The sequence below is a fragment of the Moschus berezovskii genome, chromosome 4 (genome assembly GCF_049115385.1).
Source record: "Moschus berezovskii isolate FMDL1 chromosome 4, NW_MosBer_1.0, whole genome shotgun sequence".
NCBI lineage: Eukaryota > Metazoa > Chordata > Mammalia > Artiodactyla > Moschidae > Moschus > Moschus berezovskii.
The window spans coordinates 103,574,957-103,595,693 of NC_142463.1; the positions used below are offsets into that span (position 1 = coordinate 103,574,957).

Below are 20,737 nucleotides of genomic sequence, written 5' to 3' on the forward strand. Positions count from 1 at the left end.
GAAGCGGCTTACCAGCAGCAGTACTCGACCATCTTCGCCTCTGGGCAGCTCTTTAGTGATGTGGTCGGTTTGGCTGCAGCAAGAAAGAGATCAGGTCTAAAGGGGAAACGTGAAAAGGTGCGAGAGCAGCTGGCAAAAACATGGATGAGACAACTCAGGAAGCCTGTGAGGCACAGGCCGTATCCTGAGAGATGAAAATTGTTTTTCTTAAGTAGCTGAATAGGGAGGCAGAACCGGAGAAGGGCATGAAGGAGAGAAAAGCATGAGCATGTGCGTCTAAGAATTGAACAGCAAAAATAACGTGGCTGTGTTTATGTCAAAGAAATTACCTGCGGGCCTCTGGTGCATGGAGACTGTATAGTGGTTAGTGCTGTGTTGTGGCTTCATTACTGAGAGGGTAACAGGCAGGAAGGCCAGAGGTCTCCAAACGGAGGAAAGAGGCTGCCCAGGTCAGACATTTTTTCTTTCTCTCTTAAGGGGCAGGAGGAAACAAACTAATGTTACATTTTTTTCACCTTCTCTATACAAATTTAAAAAGAGGTTTCTCTTAAAATTCTGTGTTGCCATAATGACACCTGGTTCCACCTGAACTTAACTTTTCTCAAACCTTGAGCTAACCAATGCATTTTTCTTACGGAAATGTTTGTCTTAAGCTATGTTAATGTACTATGTATTTACCTTAGACTCAGAACCGACTTGACAAACCAGTATGTTATACATTGTTCTCCTAATCTATGTTAATGAAACTATATTTGCATGGAAATCTGCCTTTCTTCAAGATTCATGCCGATCATTTTATGTCTCAGGATGACTCACCTGGTGCCATTCTCTGAGTTTTGAGACATTTCTTTTCTTTAATTAGCAGACTGCTAGTAGCTATATAACATCCAGCTAAAGACTAGCAGGGGGGTACTCTTTCTGCCCCCTTCTGATGTCTATGTCAGAAGCTTTCTCTCTTTTATACTTTAATAAAACTTTATTACACAAAAGCTCTGAGTGATCAAGCCTTGTCTCTGGGCCTGGATTGGGTTCTTCTCCAGAGGACAAGAATCCCAGCGTCTTTCGTGGTTCAGCAACAATCTTTCAATTACCCCCAGTACAAATCCAAGTTACAGCAACTAGACCCCTTAAGAAGCAGTCAGAGAGCAGAATTTACTCCTGGCCACACAGCGTAATGCCACAAGAAGAGGACTAAGTCCCATAGCACACAAACCTGCCAGTGGCTGGTCAAAGTGAAACCAACATCGATTGCTTGTCTCACTATTGAGCAAGAAATGTCCCTAAGGGTGAAATACTGCCTCTTAGGGGACCTTGTCTGAGCTTAGCCATTTTGCTGTTAAAGATCATTCAAATACCAGTGAGGGTTTTTACACTAAATGAGAACAAGTTTGTATAAAATGGAAACTAGTTGTCATGGTCTACACCAAACATAATCATCACCCAGATCAAGTTATAGAAAATAGCCATCATCCCAGAAATGTCCTCTGAGCCCCTTTCCAGGCACTTGTTACCCAATCTCAATTAGTTAATTGCTATTGTGAAGTCTATTGCAGAGGTTACTATTGCTGCTGCTAAGTCACTTCAGTCGTGTCCGACTCTGTGTGACCCCATAGACGGAAGCCCACCAGGCTCCCCCGTCCCTGGGATTCTCCAGGCAAGAACACTGGAGTGGGTTGCCATTGCTACTGAAATTTAAATGAATGAATGTACATTTTTTTGTATCTGACTTTTAAAATATTATTTTCATTAAGCATATCTGTATTATTGTGTACATGTGCGTGCATGCTAAGTCAGTTCAGTCATGTCTGACTCTTTGTGACCCTGTGGATTGTAGCCTACCGGGCTCCTCTGTCCACGGATTCTCTAGGCAAGAATACTGGAGTGGGTTGCCATGCCCTTCTCCAGATATTATTGTGTATATCACGTCTTAATTTTGGTACTATTGTATTAATTTTGGTGTTATTGTTATTGATGAATATTGTTGGTGTTTTGATGAATATTCTGTACCAGTCTTTTTTGTGTACTTTTGCATTCACAGAAGTACTGCTACTGCTGGGTCATGGAGTAGCTGCAAGTTTAACTTTATTAGAAACTGATAAACAGGGCCCTAGAATGGTTTCAAAACCAGCAACTATGGTTGCAGTTGCTCCACATTCATGTCAGCATTTGGTGTACTAATTCTTTTAAACATAACCGTGCTGGAGGCTGTGTGATGATACCTTCTTATAGTATTAATGTGAATTTCCCTAATAAATAAAAACATCAAGATTATTGTCTTATAACTTTTGGTTATTAAGATATCTTCCTTTGTGATTCAGTAAGACATCGGCTTAGCCTTCCCAGAAGGAAACTGGGTGAAAAAGTCCATTGCCACAGTGCAGGTAGATCCTCCCCAGACATCTCTTGAGACAAGAGACCCAGACTCTGGGTGTATGGAGCAGCAACAGGTATAGATCAATGACTAGCACAGCACCAGCCTACACACCTGGACTCCCAGGTCTTTGCCATCTCCATGCACTTGTCAGTTGAGCAAGAGTGGAATATATTTTTAAAATATTCTCTTTCATTCAATTTATATTGATTTCCCTGAGTAACTTGACTTTTCAATTCATCTCACTACCACAAATGCAAAATTATTACCAGCACCATAATCAGAAGTTGGGTATAAAGATCGATGCCAGAATACCAAAAGGATGGTGATCTGGGCAACTTCTCCAGCTGCTCTTAATTCAACTTCCCATGGTCTCTGCCCTGCAGAGAGGATGTTTTCCTCTCTCCCTTGGACACTCAAGCTAAAGACCTGTTGGGGCAAATGTTGCTTTCACTGTAGGGCAAGAAGAGAGCAGGGACAGGGGAGGGGGGGTGATGTAGACCAAGGATGCAGAGGCAACGGGTGGAGCATGTGAGACAGTGCTGAGGCTGTGGGTCCATCCTTCTGGTGGGTGGGCTATGGGTTCTCCTGTGTGTGGGAGAGGGTGTGGGGGTGGGTGGGAGAGAATCGGAGGGCATTCTCTTGAATTCCTTTGGGGAAAGCAGTTTAGAAGTATAGCGAAGGGCAGGTGGAGGGGAGGGTGGTGACCCCCAAGTGAACCCTGGAGGGGTCAGGGGCTGCACTGTGCCTACAGGTTTTGTGCCCCTAGTTACCTTGCAAGACAGATGCCATGGTCTTGAAGGTGGTTTCCCAGGGTGTAAGCCTTGTCTGTTGTACTTGTGGAAGCTGATGGCTGTGATTTCCCCACCCGTGGGAGGGACGTGGTGCTAGTGGGGGGTGTGAGTTGCCGCTCTCTCCTGATATCCCTTGGTTCATGGCAAATGACACCTCTTCCATAACACCTCATTTGCTATGCTGACCCAGGGCAAGAGCCACACCACTCCGTGTACTCAACTGCCTGGGAGTTAGGGTAAGCACCTGTATTTTCATGGCCCTCCTGTTTCATGACCAATGTGTGTAGATGGGTCCTACTTCTTTTGCCAAGCCTCCTTATTGTGCTGTCTTTGCATGCAGGTTCCCCACCCATTGGGTTTGGCACTTGCTTGCGGAGCCCTTGAGGGCTGGCTGGCAGGCACCAACAAGAGAGAAGCCACACCTCAGGGTTTGTGGAAAAACATGGGAAATGTGGCCCTGAGTCCTCATACCTTTGGGGCCAAGTGGGTCAGGTGGGGGCAGTAGAGGCACCACTTCCAGGAACAAGGAGGCCAGAGGCTCTCCGGACCAATGGACACTTTCCCTTCCAGGCCTAGCCAATTCTAACGCGTCTCATATGGCTTTCCCTTCTCCCTTTCCCTTCCCCATACCAGCTGTGTTCTTGGGGAGTGTAAGCCACGTCTCCCAACAAGCAGAAATCTCCCAACAAGCAAAATGTCCCAACACACCTCTAGTGCTTGGGGAAGGAGTTGAATCAATGTTTTCTAGCAACAGGAGGACAGAGAACTTGTGGTGGCTAGAGGCAACCTCTTGCTTTGTTGGTTCTCTTGACTGACACGAAGGCCCAGAATGATGCTCCCCCTTGAGGGCTTGGGTGGCACAGCCTAGGGGCTTGACCAGGCTGGTGTCTCTCCCACTGCTTCTTAGGGAACAGCAAGAAATCCTACGGGTCCACTCTTACAGAAGAGATGCCCAGAAAATACTTCTGTAGAGTCCAGACTGTGCACTAAACCGCTTTGGAATAATGATTCCATGGGCCATTCTTCCTTCAGTGAACCTTGGAGAGTGGAGGAATGATTGACGATGCTAGGCCCTTCACTGGCAGTAAAAATTCCACTTTCCTCTGACTTGCCTCACTGTTCCCCTTCACTCCCTTACTCCAGCATAGAAGGTCACTGGTGTTGCTTTCCTGGACAATTTTTTGTCCTTGGCTCCCTTATCTTTAACAGACATTTATTCTCAAATAACTTGTGAAGTTACACAAGAAAGTTATAGTAGGAAGGCATTCATATTAGCCTTTCCCAATAATGTAGCTTGAAATCACCCCAGTGTTCATCATATGTGAAGTAGTTTTATGTTAGTGTAATGCTTATCATTAACACCAAATTAAGGTGTGAGAAACGCAAATACACACAGATATATACATATATATATATATAACATAATGTTGATTGATAATAGCTAGATAGAAAACTGTACACGCATTCACTTGAACTTGGAGAAGGAACAAAGCCTAATTGGCGATAGTTGACATTAGAATTGTTTAAAGTAGTAGGGGATGGGTGGGCATTATCTGGTAAGTGTATCAAAGTGCCACGCTTGAATGACAAAAATATTTTCTCTGTCGTGATTCTGGTAATGATTACACATTGCAATATTCTAATAACCTCCCTTTACTGTTTTGCATACTTTGTTCTGTGAACACATTTTAATAATTTCCTTTTAGGATAAAAATTGTGGGTAGGATGTCAGGGAATCCAGTGAAGACAATGACTGGATTGGAGTATATTATAAATTCTTTATTTAAATTCTATTCTGTTTTGTGTAAAAAAGCCTTACTGCTGTTTGAAATATTTCTGCTGCTGCTGCTAAGTCGCTCAGTCGTGTCCGACTCTGTGCGACCCCATAGACGGCAGCCCACCAAGTTCCCCCGTCCCTGGGATTCTCCAGGCAAGAACACCGGAGTGGGTTGCCATTTCCTTCTCCAATGCGTGAAAGTGAAAAGTGAAAGTGAAGTCGCTCAGTCGTCTCTGACTCTTAGCGACCCCATGGACTGCAGCCTACCAGGCTCCCCGGGCCGTGGGATTTTCCAGGCAAGAGTACAGGAGTGGGTTGCCATTGCCTTCTCCGTGAAATATTTCTACACACACACACAAAGATTCTTGTTTGAGTACACAATTTCTTTCGTGGAAGCTACACACAAGACTCATTTAGAGTTTGAAACTGATCTTTAGATATTTTCTCGTAAATGGTGACACCTGGATCAAGTCCAGAGTGCTTCAGCCTAGAGCACCATTGGGTTGACTTCCGTTCTCCTGACCTTACTCCGTTTGGTGACTAAAGAGCTGTTGTAGATACAATGCAAAAGAAATAAACACCGCCGTGACTCGGATTCGAGCCGAGGTTGCTGCTACCACGACGCAGAGTAGTAACCACTATACGATCATAGTGCACCACTACGCTGTCAGTAAACTATGTCCATAAGCTCCTACATTTTAGTATAGCTGTTTCGTTGAACAACCGTCAAGTACTCCTGCGTTTCCGTCACGTCTTCCTTTCGTTATTCTCTTCCCATTCTGATGCATTTCTCATCTCGTCCAGCTCGCGTCTCAAAACAGGTCTCTTGGGAAGTATCTTTGCTTTGACCTTGCCTCTCCTCCTCGTTACATTTCCCCATTTGACCGATCCTCCCCAACGCCTTCTTCCGGCTCACGCCCACCGACCGCAACCTAGCCGAGGGAGGGCAGCGCGGCTCAGGAGGTCAGATGAAGGCGGAGAAAAGAACCACTACTGAGCCCACCGGGCGTTCAGCTTCCCCCGGGTCCTCCTCGGCTCAGGCCCGGGGCGCTGCGTCTGCAGCGTGGGGGGAGCCAGGCGCGCCAGGGACGTTCGGCTGGACTTCTGCCTTTGGAATGCCCGACTTCCGGCTTCCCCACGGGCTCCTCCCGTTTTCATAGGCCTTGGAGCGGGTACTGCTGTCCTGCTAAAAGCAGGGAGCTCCCCCTAGAGTGGAAGGCCTGCGTGCTTTCTGCCGGATGAAGTTGGGGGGAGGTAGGCGACAGAGCTGGTTGCTTCAGAGTCTCTGTGGCGCAATCGGGTAGCGCGTTTGGCTCCTAACTGGAAGGTTGGTGGTTCGTGCCCACCCACAGACGCCTTTGCCTCCTATTTTAGGACGTAATGTAAGGATTTGCGGTTATGTCTGCGTTGTACATTCTTTCTTGAAAACTTGAAACTAGGACTCCGTTACTCTCCTTGTCACCTGTATCTTCTCAACAGGCTAACCTAAGACATGATTATCGTTGATCCTCACAAAAGAATGTTGGCTCTGGAGGAAAACAGGTAGGTCTCTATGAAACCAGGATCGAAAGAACAGAGTCATTTGATCGTTGCCCTCCGGGTTCCTTTCAACGGTGAGTTTCCGTCCATTGTTTGTATTGCTATTTATTAACCCCTTTACATATTCCTTTAAAATTAATTCCTTTCCATCACGTAGTTCCCTGGTGGTCTAGTGGCTAGGATTTGGCGCTTTCACCGCCGAGGCCCGGGTTCAATTCCCGGCCAGGGAATGTATATTTTTCTGTTTTGTTTTTTGTGGCTTTGCAGGTGGCACTAGTAGTCAAGAACCCGCCTGCCTACGCAGGAGACATAAGAGACGCGAGTTCCATCCCTGGGTTGGGAAGATCCCCCGGAGAAGGGCATGGCAACCCACTCTAGAATTCTTGCCTGAAGAATCCCATGGACAGCAGAACCTGGTGGGCCACAGTCCACAGGGGTGCAGAGTCGGACATTACTGAAGAGACTTAGCCGCACGAGTTTAAGTTTAAATTAAATATAAACACGTTCATTTTTCATAGCTTGGAATGTTGCCATTGTACTCATTTGGAGTTATTATATAGAGACATATTCTTTGTGCCACCTTTACCCACACATTTGATGTTTTTTATCAATTCCTGCAAAGATGAAGAAAGCAATGTAGCTCTGCTGTTGTTGTTCAGTCTCTAAGTCATATCTGACTCTGTGATTTCATGGACTGAAGCATGCCAGGTTTCCTGTCCTTCACTATCTTCAGGAGTTTGCTCAAATTTCTGTCCTTTGAATCAGTCATACTATCTAGCCATCTCATCCTCTATTGCCCCCTTCTCCTGTCTTCAATCTTTCCCAGCATCAGGGTCTTTCCCAGTGAGTTGACTCTTCACATTAGGTAACCAAAGGTTTGGACCTTCAGCTTTAGCATCTGTCCTTCGAATGAATATTCAGGATCAATTTCCTTTAGGATTGACTGGTTTGGTCTCCTTGCAGTCCAAGGCACTCTCAAGAGTCTTCTCCAATACCACAGATCAAAAGCATCAATTCTTTGGTGCTCAGCCTTCTCTAGGTCCAACTCTCACATCAGTACATGATTATTGGAAAAACCATAGCTTTGACTATTTGGACCTTTATCATCTTTTAGGCTTTTAAATAGTTTAGCTGGAATTCCATCACCTCCACTAGCTTTGTTCTTAGCGATGCTTCCTAAGGCCCACTTGACTTCACACTCCAAGATGTCTGGCTCTGGGTGAGTGACCACACCACTGTGGTTATCCTGGTCATTAAGACTTTTTTTGTATAGTTCTTCTGTGTTTTCTTGCCACCTCTTCTTATTCTCTTTTGCTTCTTCTGTTAGATCCTTATTGTTTCTGTCCTTTTGTTCCCTTGATCTCTCCATTATTCTTGAAGAGATCTCCAGTCTTTCCCAATCTATTTTTTTCTTCTGTTTCTTTGCATCGTTCACTAAAAAAGGCTTTCTTATCTCTCCTTGCTATTTATTATCTGGAACTCTGCATTCAGGTATATCTTTCCCTTTCTCCTTTGCCTTTTACTTCTCTTCTTTCCTCAGCTATTTGTAAAGCCTCCTCAGACAACCATTTTGCCTTCTTGCATTTCTTTTTCTTTGAGATTCTCCTTTCTATAGGAGGCAGTTTTGGTCACTGCCTCCTATATGATGTGACAAACTCCTATCCATAGTTTTTCAGGCACTCTGTCTATCAGATCTAACCCCTTGAATCTATTTGTCACCTCCACTGTGTGACAAAAAGGATTTGATTTAGGTAATACCTGAATGGCCTAGTGGTTTTCCCTATTTTCATCAAGGTAAGCCTGAATTTTGCAGTAAGGAGCTGATGATCTAAGCCACAGTCAGCTCCGCGACTAGTTTATGCTGATTGTATATTGCTTCTCCATCTTCAGCTGCAGAGTATAATCAATCTAATTTCAGAATTGACCATTCGGTCATGTCCTTGTGTAGAGTCATCTCTTGTGTTGCTGGAAAAGGGTCTTTGCTATGACCAGTGTGTTCTCTTGATATAACTGTTAGCCTTTGCTCTGCTTTTTTAGTTTATTAAGGAACCTGCATTCTGTTCTCCTAAGTGGCTATACCAATTTACATTCCTACCAAGAGTGTAGGAGGGGACCCACTGCACTTATCACTCAGTTCTAACCAAGGGTATCACTACAGCAATACTAAGCACAGTAGAACAGTGGCACCAAACAAAGATGACTCGGGACTCCAGCGTACTGAAGTTACGGATTTCTGGTCCCACACCACTTTCTTGTGCCCACATATACAAATTAAAAAGCACTTCTTACTTCCTCCTGCCCATATATTAATCAGGCATTTATTTTCAGTGAAACAAAGCAAGACTTAAACTACCATGGAGGCCTCAGTTTTATGTCCCACTTGTCCTACCATTCCTCTACTTCCTCTCCTTAGATTTCCATTTATTTGTGCCCTCCTCTGCAGCATTTCCTTCTTCAAACCCCCAGCCCCCTCTCTCAGGAACAGAGGTAAATGGAGAATTGTATTATTGTTGACATTACAGACTTCTTCCCTGGATAGAAATCAACTCAAAGAAGAGCATTTTTTTTGTCCATCCCAGGATTTTTTTTGTTAAAAAAAAATTAGAAAAGTAACACTTAAATATTTGCTTTTCTGACAAAGAGAAATTTGAAGTAACACTGCTGGCATCTGGGTATTAAGCTAAATGGAAGCTTTTACACTCACCATGGTGCTGAGGAGAAATGACAGTTAAAACTGGCTGGAAGGAGGCTTCTGAGTCCATAAGACATGTCACTTCCAATAAAGGGAAGTAATGTTTCCACCTCCCCATTTGTAGTTGGCATATGCAGAAACTTTCATTCTGAAGGAGGTAAGGAGCAAATTATGGGAGGGCAGTTGACTCAGTCTGGCCTTGAAATCATTTAACTAACAGGTGTTCTCCTGAGCCCCCAAACTGTTCTGTGACATGACTTCCTCAGTCATGTCTCCAATGTCTGAAACCTCCTGAGACCTCCAGAGCTAGAGTGGTTTGAAAGAGCAGAGGATGAAAGAAACACTAGCCTAGGTTCTCATAGGCACATTTCAGAGTGTGGTACGAAGACTTTCAGTCCCTTGGGCTATCAGCTAAGTGGGTTTGGAGCATGAACCTACTTGCAATCAAAGCTCCCTATTGAGTCTTTTCAGGTAGATTCCCTACATGGTTGACTTTTGCTGTCATTTCAGCAGTGATCTCATCCTCTTTGCCCTTATCACTTAAATCAAATAACCAAAAGCCCTAATTAGTAGAGTGTTGGTGGACAGAAAAGAAATATTTTCATCCAAAGCTCTGGGAATTAAAGGTAAAATTTGCCCTTAGAGTAGTTTTCTTAGGTTGGCAGAATTTAGTTCTTTGTAACTGTGTATCCTTGGAAGGCTGATTGGTGTGCTCCAAACCTGTTTCCAACTCTTGCTTAGTTCAATGAGCTTAGATCTATCTCCAGGTTTCCTTTGGGATCCAAGAATGTCTTTATATTTCTTGTATTTTCAAACAAAACCGTTCTGAAAAGAGTACAGCAGTGTCTTTCCAAAAAAGAGATGATTCTACCCAGTTTTTGAATGAACAGTTTTCACATTGAGGCAAGCGGTCCATTGTAGTGCCCCACCCTCTCCTGAATTCAATGCTCCAAATTTAGACTATGTGATGTCCAAAATTCAACTGCATCATATACCAGGAGCAATATCTCTAGAAAGAATTAAGACAGTGCTTCAGCAGAAGGAGAGCATAGGCTTCTGCTTGGGGCCTGTATTGCCTTTCCCTGGAAGCAAGGACCCAGGATTTTCACATCTGGATTAGCATCCCACATCTCAGTCAAGAGTCAGAATCTCAAATCTCCTAATTTGAAAACAGAATACCAGTTGAAAGTTTTCACCCCTCGAATCTGGGAGCTCCTGGATGCTGCCTGCAGGAGTTAGGGCACATGCACAGATCAGAGGCGTGACAGAGTTCTGTGCAAGCCAAGATCAGTGGGACTCCTCCCCTCCACCACCCTTTATTCCCCTTCATTTCATTGCTCTGCCAGCTCATTTCTCTTAAGCTTCAGTGTTTCTTTCTTGCTTTCCCTCAGAAATGGGAGCTCCCTCTGGCTCTTGTCTCTTTCCTTTGTTCTGTTTCATCAGATTTCAAGTCTAATAGTCTAACCAGGTCTTCATGTTTTAAACAATTCCATAGCCAAGCCTGAAGGTCTCAGGGCATTTGGCTGTTTTAAAATGGTAAATCTCTTATCAAAGTCAGCTCCTGATTACATGCTTGAATTGAGCAAAAGACCAGCCATGAGGCCAAGTGCAAACTATTCACATTACTGGGCTACCACCTAGTGGAGGACCAAGGTCCAGAAAACACAGACTGCCTTGGTGACTATACTTCTTTTGACTTCAGGTTCTTTATCCCCTTAGTTGGTTCCTGTTGCCCGAATGGCCTGGGAGCAAGTGACGAGAATGAAGACAGAAAACGAAATCTGGTGCAGTGGGTCAGGGGACCTGCAGCCTCTATTGGACTGAGGTACAGAGTCCACTCTGAGTCCAGCGTTTAGTCCTAATTGCAAACTACAAGACTATCTCAGATCTTATCTTTCTCAAGACACATGCTGTGTTAATCACGTACCCCTAAATGTCATGGACTACACTGACATAGTCCAGATCTCCTTGTGTTTACCCCAGGCCGTTCCCTTCTGGGCTAGTCTTTGGAACAATTAGCAAGTGCATAGGCAGTGTTCTGGAGAAGGAAACGGCAACCCACTCCACTCCAGTATTCTTGCCTAGAGAATCCTGTGGACGGAGGAGCCTGGTGGGCTGCTGTCCATAGGGTCGCACGGAGTTGGACATGACTGAAGCAACTTAGCAGGAGCAGCAGGCAGCATTCATGCCTGATGTCAACCCAGTGTTCCAAGGTCCATGCTTTCATGATCCCAGTTATACTCCATTCTGGGTCTGGCCTTGGGGTTTGTAACAAGGAGATTATTCTTAAGAAAAACATGAAAGGTAATCATTAACATAATTTCTTAATATATGCTGTTTTTCCAGATGCTATTTCTGTGGAATTTCTCAAGGTTGTGAAAGTACATTATTAGGAATTCCCACTACAGGTTCTTCTTATAGGAAAATATCTCAGATGGAAAGCAGATAGAAACTGCTTTTGTGAAAGACTTTCACATATCCTTTTTTTTTCAACGTCTATGGAAGGGCAAGAAAAAACCCCATCAAATGTGTCCCTGGATTCCTCTGGAATCCTGGCTGTTGAAGCTTGGTCACTAACCCATGTTGGAGAGAAGCACAGTTGAATATGAACCACAAATCAAGATACCCCAGACTGGAGCCAGGACCATTCAAGACCAGGACAGGACAGGGTCAAGCACCCTTGTTTCTTGGGTTGTTAAAGCATGGGTTCAGTAAGTAAGTGTTAAGTAATCTAAATATATGAAAATCCTTTAGCAGTTCCAGGGTGATTTTAGAGTAGAACAATGTTGTGTACTGCCAGATCCTTAAAAAAGACATTCCCAAAATATTTTTAAAACATTTAACGAGATTATCTTAAAAAAAAAAAAAAAAGACTAAGCACCATTATTACAAGGCAGCCATCTACCTGACAACAGTGATTCAGACAACTCTGGAAAGCTCTTGAGAATTATCCCCTACTTTTGAGGAGATAATTTACCACTTGCTCCCTTCATCCTCCCACCACAGGAAAGATTCTTCAGTTTTTTGTGAAGTCAGAAGCATTTACAATGTTGGTAGAAATTAAAATGGTGCATCCACTATGGAAAAAGTGTAGAGATTCCTTTAAAAATTAATAATAAAACAGCCATATGTTCCAGCTATTCCACTTCTGGGTCTTTACCTATAAAATACAAAACCACTAATTGGAATAGATATATACACCCATATGTACATCACAGCATGATTTACAATAGTCAAAATATAGAAACAACCCAAGTGTCTATCAACAAACGAATGGATAAGGAAAACATGACGTACATACACAATGCAGTACTACTTGGCCTTAAGAAAAACAAAATCTGCCATTTGCTACAACATGGATGGACTTGAGGGTATTACGCTAAGTGAAGTAAGAAAATAAATACAAATACTATGTGATTTCACTCATATATGGAATTTTTAAAATGTTTTAATGAATGAACAAACCAAATCATACAAAAACAAGCACATCAGTGCGGAGAACAGAGTAATGGTTACCAGAGGGGAAGGAGGAGGAGTGAGAGGGAAGTGAGTAAAGTAATTTGTTATAAACATAAAATATTCTGGCAGGACACAGAGAGCCAGGCTAGAACCAAGGAGGCAGCTGCACTTTCTTGAAGGGTCTCTCCCAAGGTGAGTAGTTCCAGCACTCAGTCTAACCCAAGACCCCACAGCGTACTAAAGCAACTAAGCAAAGTCCACAGGGCAGCAGGTCTGAGGGGATGCTAGCCTAGTCCTGTTCCTTCTAAAAGCTCTAGGTCTGCCTGGCCTACGCTATCAGAAGAGCAGAATAAATTTTCACCTGAAGCTTTTATAGCCTACGGAGAATGGGGCAAAAGGGCAAACTCTTCCCCTGGCCTTGGAGAACAGGTCCTGCAAAAGCTGGTTTTGAGGGACATGTCAAAGGAAGGGAGAAACAGGGGCCCAAAGAGTGACTTTGAGATGTCTGCAAGTTCCTTTCAAATGGTGGAATAAATCATGTACATGGAGAGAGAGAGAGAAAGCAGATGTGGGAAAATGTTAACTGTTCACTTAGGTGAAGAATGAAAGTGAGAGGGTTAGCAGTGTCCGACTCTTTGAGACCCCATGGACTGTAGCCCGCCAGTCTCCTCTGTCCGTAGCATTCTCCAGGCAAGAATACTAGAATGGGTAGCCATTCCCTTCTCCAGGGGAACTTCCCGACCCAGGGATCAAATCTAGGTCTCCCACATTGCAGGCAGATTCTTTACTGTCTGAGGCACCGGGGAAGTGAAGAATATATACTATTAATATAGTACTTCAGTTCAGTTGCTTAGTCATGTCTGACTCTTTGCGACCCCATGAATCACAGTACGCCAGGCCTCCCTGTCCATCACCAACTCCCGGAGTTCACTCAAACTCATGTCCATCGAGTCGGTGATGCCATCCAGCCATCTCATTCTCTGTTGTCCCCGTCTCCTCTTGCCCCCAATTCCTCCCAGCATCAGAGTCTTTTCCAGTGAGTCAACTCGTCGCATGAGGTGGCCAAAGTATTGGAGTTTCAGCTTTAGCATCAGTCCTTCCAATGAACACCCAGGACTGATCTCCTTTAGAATGGACTGGTTGGATCTCCTTGCAGTCCAAGGGACTCTCAAGAGTCTTCTCCAACACCACTATTAATATAATGCTTGTAAAATTTTATAGGTTTCAAACTTTTTTTTTCTTTTTCTTTTTAAAGGAGCAATTGGTGCCCAGTATTTCTTTTTAAAGGAGTAATTGGTGCTTAGGTCCCAAGTTCTCTTTAGATGGACACTCAAAGTGAGATTCTGGGTTCCTGAGATGAAAGGAGGAGTGGAGGTGAAGGGCTGTCCAGGCTGCTCCTCACATTTCCCCCTACCACTCTGGGAGATGCCCTGGATTTTCGGCCCAATCTCACTGACTTAAGGATTCAATGCAGAGATTTTACTGCATGGGGACACTGGGGTGCACCACACTTGTGGAAAATGGAAGTGTAGCAGGCCAGGCCCTTCTGTCCTTGAAAATTTCCAGGTCAGAATACTGGAGTGGGTTGCCATTCCCGGCTCCAGGGTATTTTCCCTACCTAGCGATACAAACTCAGGTCTCCTGCATTGCGGGCAGATTTTTACTGTCTGAGCCACAGGGAGCAAGTGAAAACTCTTCGCGGAGATGAAAGCAAAAGTACACGGTTTCCCTGACCGGGAATCGAACCCGGGCCGCGGCGGTGAAAGCGCCGAATCCTAGCCACTAGACCACCAGGGAGCTACGTAGGGTGTGTCATAAGTCATGATAGGAATCCTGAAAAGAGAGTGTGGTGTCTCTCGCCCTCGAGTTCTGAGTCCCTCACTTCCCTCCAAGCAATTGTACCCGAAGATTTGCTTTCCCCAAATGAGGAGCCCCACACCAAATGCCGTCGCTCTGCGGGACAGCATGACGCGCCCGCGAGGTCTGCCTGCTGTTCAAGTCCCCACGACTTGCCCGGTCCCGGCGCCCCTCACAGCTGCCCTGGAGACGCGCCTTTCCCGGCGCGCGCGCGTGGAGAGCAGGTCGCCGGGGCGGGGGCAAGAGAGGCGGGAGGGCAGCCGCGCAGGTGAGACCTCGGGATCCCCAAGGTCGCAAAAGACTGCTGGCGGGTGCAGGAACCGGAGGGGCTGGATGGAAAACGCTTGCGAACAAGGCTCCACGCCCAGGCCTGGATTCCGTCCGGTCTTCCCCCACGCCCTGCCGCCCTGCAGTTCTCCCGCCTGGGATGACGCCGGCTCCAGCTCCCTGGGCCCAGACCTCCAGTTGTCCCTGACGCCGCGCTTTCCCCAGACTCGCATCCAACCAGTCAGAACTCGGCCTTTGCCTCTCGGTCCATGTTTACTTCGGCCCACACAGTCCCAGTCCCTCCTTTTCACGACCCTGGACTCGGGCAAACGACTCTCCCGAGAAAGGTGGTCCCTCTCTCCCCTTCCTCTGTCGGGGAAAGAACCGCCGCCCCCTCGTCCAGTCTACGTGGAAGGGCAGCGCGCAGGGCCGGACCGAAAGACCGAGATCCGCTCCTCTGGCTGGACGTGAGAGGTGAAAACTAGGACCTGGGTGGGAGGAAAGCAGGGGGATCTCATGTAACGTCCTGATCTAAAGCTGCTTTCAAGTCCGCCTCTTTGGGGACTTCAGGCTCCAGCGCTGGTGAGGATGCTGCCGCGCGGTCGCACCCTCGACTGCACTCGGAGTCCACGCGGAACCAGGCGGAGCCCCGCGGTCTGGGGGCCGGTGCGCATGCGGCCCGCGCCTCCCTCGGGGTCGGACCCCTGAACCTCAGACCTGAAGGAAACGCGGTGACAGCCGCACTAAGAAAAGAAGAAAAACCACTGCGGGAGGAAACGCACTGCATCCCCAAGCTTGTTACCCTTTACTTCTATAGGAAACCAGAGGCAGACAGACACACAGACAACAAACACTGCATTAAGTTTTTCAGCAAAAAGAAACTTCTTGCTGTGAGGTGAACACGGAAACCCCTCCAGACACCAGCTTTCTGGGGAAATTGCCTTGGCCTCTGTTGTCCTAGGTTAAAATTCTTACTTCATGACCTGTTGAATTGGAAAATTATAAAAGGCGTTTCAGGCATTGTAAAAGGTAAAACAAAACTTTTTCTCACGAAGAATCTCAGATACAATGAGGGCGGAATGAACGACCTTGAGATCTGTGTGGACCGAGCCTGGCTCCCCCGTGGCTTTATGCGGGTCCTGGTCTGCGAGCGAATTCAATACAGGCAGGGAAGAAAGCCTCGGCCCGCGTTGATGCTCTCTATTTTCAAACAGACAAAAGACCTGAGTCTTCAGCCTTTGCTGCGCTTCATGCTAAATGTGAAAGCGTGATGAAAGTCTTGAACTATATTGGACAACTAGAATAAGCCACAGCGGCAGGAACCTGAGGAACCCCGTTTGCCGCGGACGTCGGGGAAGAAGGGCTGCGGCCAAGGGCTGCAAGGCAAGAGAGCGCGGATCAAGAGCTTGGGAGCAGAGGGGAGGGCCGGGCCTCTGGTTCCCAGGTGAATTTGAAACACCGCTCATTTCCGAGAGCCAAGAGCACTGACCGACCGACTGTGCTGTCCGCATCAGGGGAGGGGCGGCATCTACACTGAAGGGCGTCCAGGTGGCTTGCGGCTCAGACGTGCCCATCACTCCCAGCTCCTGCGGCTTCTGGGAGATGGGGATTCAGTGGAGCGATCGCTGGTCTCTGGTGCGAGGCTGAGGAACTGGAGACTCAGTTGGACGTGGGGGCCCCAGGGACCTCGCTTCGGGGGAGGCGTGGAACCCTAACCCTAAGGAAGGCCTCTCGGAAGCCACAATCGACGTGCTTGAGGGATCGAAGGTGCTCCCAGGATCCTTTTTCTTTAAAAAATTTTGGTGGGCCAGTCTTGGCGACAAGTTCGCTTCTTGGAGCTGTCATTAGGCATTGGTACTCACGTGGTTTCCCTACTCTGGTGTTTATCACGTTTGCCTAACACACGAAAGGTCCCCCGGGCGGAAACAGGTTCCTTTTTTTTTTTTTTCTCCCTGAAACTTTCCCCCTGAACTTCTGTTTTTTTCAAAAAAGGGGGCAAGTGGGGGTGGGTTATGGCAGAATGTGTTTTTCTCCCCCCAAACCCAGGAGAAGTTCTACTACCTTAAGCCAACTCAGCCCTAGGAACCAAGCCACCTTTCTTTGCTCTGAGTAAGCTCTTTAGAGGCCAGGCCAAAGACATTCCAAGGAGGACACAGGAGAAGGCTTGCCTTCAGGTTATCTTTCCATCTGAAAATCCCCACATCTTCTCTTCAGAGGCCTAAATCTCCTCTACACTTTGACAGGGATTATGTCTTAGAAAACCAAGAAATTCATCCCTGTGAAGCAAACTCGGCTTTCTCTCACCCCAGCACACTTGAGTAACAATTTGATTTTCACGACAGAAAAATAGAGAACGAATTCAACTCTGCATGGGGTTCAAACCAAAGACACAAAGATGAAGAATTTCATGGTCCACAAATTGAGCTGGTTGGGGAGGAAAAGGAGCCGGTACACATGCTTTTAACCAGGACAGGTGCCCCACAGTCAGGTCAGGAAACAAAATAGATCAAACTGCACATCACCCACTGAGAACCAAGTCCGCCCCTGATTCATAAGGCAACTGAGGTTCGAAAGAGACCATCACAGTGGCTCCCCCAGCACACAGCGCTAAAGCTACAGTAGGATGGAACCCACCTTGTGGCCTGGCCTCTGAGCCCAAAGCCTCACTAAGGAGGGAGGGAGTGGTGAAGGGCGATGAGCAGTGAGGCGAGGGTGAAGAGCAGTGAGGCAGCCTTGCACAGCTGCATTGAGCCCTGGGCTCTGAGAATCACCTTTTTTTCTGCTCTCTGCATCTCTGAAATCTAATATTTTCTGGGGTAGACCGCCTGTTGTTGTTGTTCAGTTGCCCAGTTGTGTCCAACTCTTTGGGGTCCCATGGGCTGCAGCACGCCAAGGCTTCCCAATCCCTCACCATCTTCCGGAGTTTGCCCAAGTTCATGTTCATTGCATTGGTGATGCCATCCTGTGATCTCATGCTCTGACACCCTCTTCTCCTTCTTTCTCCTTCCTCTCCTCAATCTTTCCCAGCATCAGGGACTTTTCCAATGAGTCTGCTGTTAGCATCAGAGGACCAAAATACCAGAGCTTCAGCTTCAGCATCAGTCCTTCCAATGAGTATTCAGGGTTGATTTCCCTTAAGATTGGCTGGTTTGATCTCCTTGTTGTCCAGGGGACTCTCAGGATTCTTCTCCAGCACCACAATTTGAAGGCATCAATTCTTTGGGATTCTGCCTTCTTGACAGTCCAACTCTCACAGCCGTACATGACCATTGGGAAGACCATAGCCTTGACTATACGGACCTTTGTCTGCAGTAATGTCTGTGCTTTTCAACACACTGTCTAGGTTTGTCACAGCTTTCCTGCCAAGAAGCAACCGTCTTCTGATTCCATGATTTTGGGCTGTTTGTGTGGCACAATCAGTTAACTTGTTTGCTGTTAACTGAAAGGTTTGTGGTTCGAGCCCACCCAGGGATGCATCTTTCCTGCTATAGATTGCAGCTCTACTTTTCCCCTTCATGAATCACTGCCTATGAAGCTATGAGCCATGCTGTGTGGGGCCACCCAAGACAGACTGGTTAGTGGACAGTGATCCACTGGAGGAGGGAATGGCAAACCATCCCAATATACTTGCTGTGAGAACCTCTTGAACTATGTAAAAGACTGCCTATCTCCACTTTACTTAAGTCTAAAGTTTTATCTTGTTCCTTCATTTGGAGCATGACCTCATTTTACTAATGCACTGCTTTTATTTCTCTGTATCTGGTAGGGTGGTTATGTTTCCTGGCCTTAGAGAAGTGGCCATTTGTGGGGGACTTCCTGTGGATCCCAGCAGCCTGCTACCCTTTCAACACCAGATCGAGATGCTCTAGGGGTGCTCTGTATGTGGGCTGCATGGGTCCTTCTGTTGTGGCTGGCTGACCACAGTGCATGGTCTGGCAGGATTAGCTGGCTCCAGTCTCTTTGATTGCTAGGCCCTGCCTTGTTTGGAATCTGCAGCCGCTGGTTAGCACCTCAGGGTCAAGAGGCAGCTGTCTGTGTAACCCCCGGGTGCTAGGGCTAGTACTGGCACACTGGTGGGCCAAGCCAGGTCCTGAGGTCTGGTCTGGCTGGAGGGCCCAGGAGTCCCAAAGCTGGCGTCAGACTGGTGGTAGGTGGGGCTAGTCCCTGACAGAGGTGACTCTGAGGGGTCCAGACACTTCAATTGGCTGGCTAATGGGTGGGGCCAGAGTTTAGTCAGTCCCAGGGCTGGTGAAAAAATAGGACAGTTTAAGAAAAGTAATAACCTTGGATTGTTGTTACTTGGATAGTTATAAACTCTAGGTTTATAACATATGCAAAGTTAAATTCAACAAAATAAATAAAGGCAGGAAGGAGAGAAATGTGAACGGTATGACTTCACTTGAAGGTAGACTGTGGTAAGTTACAGATGAATGGCATAAAGCCTAAAGCAATTGCTGAAATAACAGGTTATAGCTAATAAGTCAACAAAGGCAATAAAATTATATACATGGACTTATATACAAAACCATGTTAATCTATGATAGAGCATTTGCTCTTCTGGCATTCTGTCCTATGGATATGTGATTAAGAAAGATGACTGCAGTATTATTTGTACTAATACAAGCATGCATGCCTGCTAAGTGGCTTTAGTTGAGTCTGACTCTTTGTGAGTGTAGGCTCTGTCCATGGGATTTTCTAGGCAAGAATACTATAGTGGGTTGCCTTGCCCTCCTCCAGGGGATATAGCCGACCCAGGGATCAAACTTGGGTTTCTTAGGTCTACCTGCATTGGCAGGTGGATTCTTTACCCCTAGGGCCACCCAGGAAACCCATAGTAAAATAGAATCAAATTAATTCCAAAAGTATATAAAAAGGAGTAAATAATATTAGTACAAACAATGGAAGAAACTTCACAATTTACAGGAATTCACAGTTTAATGATGAGTCTACTCTTTTGAGAATTTCTCAAAAGCACGAATTTCTTTTTTTTTTTTCAGTTTCCATTTCTGGGACTTTATTCTAGAGAACATAAATTTCACAAACACTTAAAATACACACAGATATTCATAGGTTGCTATCATTTTACCAACAGTCTAAAGTTGATACAGTGCATGTTCAATCATAGCTTAAGAACTAAATGACTATGGTGCCCAGTAGACTATTAAATACACACAATAATAAAAATGTTTAAGTGATTACATGAAAAAGTTTATAATATAAATTTTTATGTTGCTGCTGCTAAGTCACTTCAGTCGTGTCCGACTCTGTGCGACCCCATAAACAGCAGCCCACCAGGCTCCCCTGTCCCTGGGAGTCTCCAGGCAAGAACACTGGAGTGGGTTGCCATTTCCTTCTCCAATGCATGAAAATGAAAAGTGAAAGTGAAGTTGCTCAGTCGTGTCCGACTCTTAGCGACCACATGGACTGCAGCCTACCAGGCACCTCTGTCCATGGGATTTTCCAGGCAAGAGTACTGGAGTGGGGTGCCATTGCCTTCTCCAAAAAGCACGAATTTCTCTAAGTGTGCAAGAATAAAACAGCCAAGACAGTGTGAATATATTAGCCTTAAAAAAACTTACAAAAAGTGCTGTGGCTGCCAGCTGGCCTGTGACTCATCGTGACTGTATGGTGTTGTTAATACTATTCATGGTTACAGCAATCTCCGCTCAAATTCGAGCTACAGCGAGGGGAGCAAGGCCTGGCGGGGTCGCTGCCCTTCTGCCTTCGGAATCGCAAGACTCATGGTTTCCCCACAAGTTTTCCCAGTTTTCCAAGGCTTTAGAGACCATACAACTGTCCTAAAGGCCGGTGGCTAGGCATAAGCGGAGCTGTTCAGTTCATTCAGTTCAGTTCAGTCGTTCAGTCGTGTCCAACTCTCCACGACCCCATGAATTACAGCACGCCAGGCCTCCCTGTCCATCACCAACTCCCGGAGTTCACTCAAACTCATGTCCACAGAGTCGGTGATGCCATCCAGCCAT

The 20,737-nt window shown here is 46.2% G+C and overlaps 1 long non-coding RNA gene and 2 other non-coding genes across 3 annotated transcripts; 2 read left to right on the forward strand and 1 right to left on the reverse strand.

The window, feature by feature from the left end:
* The first annotated feature begins 5,898 nt into the window (after positions 1 to 5,898).
* Positions 5,899 to 6,979, forward strand: LOC148778160 (uncharacterized). The gene is made up of 3 exons (XR_016037130.1): positions 5,899 to 6,324; positions 6,422 to 6,555; positions 6,749 to 6,979. It is a non-coding gene; the product is annotated as an uncharacterized LOC148778160 (long non-coding RNA).
* On the forward strand, positions 6,640 to 6,711 carry TRNAE-UUC (transfer RNA glutamic acid (anticodon UUC)). Its single transcript has one exon. It is a non-coding gene; the product is annotated as a tRNA-Glu (tRNA).
* Positions 6,980 to 14,357: 7,378 nt separating the features above from the next.
* Positions 14,358 to 14,429, reverse strand: TRNAE-UUC (transfer RNA glutamic acid (anticodon UUC)). The gene has a single exon. It is a non-coding gene; the product is annotated as a tRNA-Glu (tRNA).
* Positions 14,430 to 20,737: the final 6,308 nt, after the last annotated feature.